Below are 1757 nucleotides of genomic sequence, written 5' to 3' on the forward strand. Positions count from 1 at the left end.
ATTTTGCTTTTTTTGCATTTCTTTCTCGTGGGAATGGTTTTGATCACTGTCTCCTGTACAATGTCATGAACCTCTGTCCATAGTTATTCAGGCACTCTATCAGATCTAATCCATCGAATCTATTTGTCACTTTCACTGTATAATTGTAAAGGATTTGATTTAGGTCATACCTGGGTGGTTTAGTGGTTTTTGCTACTTTCTTCAATTTAAGTCTGAATCTGGCAATAAGGAGTTCATGATCTGAGCCACAGTCAGCTCCCGGTCTTGTTTTTGCTGTCTGTATAGAGCTTCTCCATCTTGGCTTCAAAGAATATAATCAGTCTGATTTTGGTATTGACCATCTGGTGATGTCCATGTGTAGAGTCTTCTCTTGTGTTGTTGGAAGAGGGTGTGTTCTATGACCAGTGCATTCCCTTGGCAAAACCCTTTTAGCCTTTGACCTGCTTCATTTTGTACTCTAAGGCCACATTTGCCTGTTCCTCAATGTGTTTTTTGACTTCCTACTTTTGCATTGCAGTTCCCTGTAATGAAAAGGATTATTTTTTTTTTTTTTTTTTTTTTTTGCGGTGTTAGTTCTAGAAGGTCTTGTAGGTCTTCAAAGAACTGTTCAACTTCAGCTTCTTCAGAATTATTGGTTGGGGCATAGACTTGGATTACTGTTGTATTGAATGGTTTGCCTTGGAAATGAACAGAGATCGCTCTGTCGTATTTTAGATTGCATCCAAATACTGCATTTTGGACTCTTTTGTTAACTAATGGCTATTCCATGTCTTCTAAGGGATTCCTGCCCACAGTAGTAGATATAATGGTCATCTGAGTTAAATTCACCCATTCCAGTCCATTTTAGTTGGCTGATTCCTAAAATTCAATGTTTACTCTTGCCATCTCCTGTTTGACCACTTTCAGTTTGCCTTGATCATGGAACTACATATGTCTTTTATACAGTGTGTATTACAAATATCCAATCTGTGATTTTCCTTATAGCAGTTTTTAATGTGAAAATGTCTTTCATTGAATATAAATTGTTAATTTTAATGTAGTTCACTTTTCAGTGTTTTCTGTGTTACATTAGGCGCTTTGTATTCTGTTTAAAAAATCTTTGTTTACCCTAAGGTCTTGAAGATTTTCTCCTATTTTTTTCAGGTAACTTTACCTTTTTTGTTGTTTTTTTTTTTGCATTTAGGTCTATGAATCATGTTAATTAATTAATTAATTAAGGATGTAGAGGTCCAAAGTACATTTTTTCACCTTTTAGATGTCCAGTTGACTAAGCACTGTTTATCATATTCAATTGCAGTACTGATTCTGTCATATATAATGTCATAAGTTGTGTTTTCTGGAACTGTTTCTGGGCTCTTTATTCTAGTGCATTCGGCTGGTAGTCTGTGCCTGTGTTACTTTTACATTGTCTTGGATTACTGTAGCTTATAGCAGGCCTTCATACTGTAGCTTTATAACACGTAGAGCCTTCATTAGTTTTCCTCTTTGAACATTGTCTTACTATGTCAGGTCTTCTGTATTTCCATAGAAATAACACATGACATTTTTCACACACAAAAAAAATTCAAATTTTGATAGAGATTGAATTGCATCTATAGATCAATCTTAGGAAAATAAGCTTTAAAAATATTAAATTTTAAAATTTCCTTTAAACACAGATTTAGCAGCATTCTATAGTTTTTGATACTTTGAATTATCATTCAATTTAAAATATTTTCTAATTTCCTCTGAATTCTTCTTTGCCTGATGGATTACTT

Source organism: Bubalus bubalis, chromosome 19 (genome assembly GCF_019923935.1).
Source record: "Bubalus bubalis isolate 160015118507 breed Murrah chromosome 19, NDDB_SH_1, whole genome shotgun sequence".
NCBI lineage: Eukaryota > Metazoa > Chordata > Mammalia > Artiodactyla > Bovidae > Bubalus > Bubalus bubalis.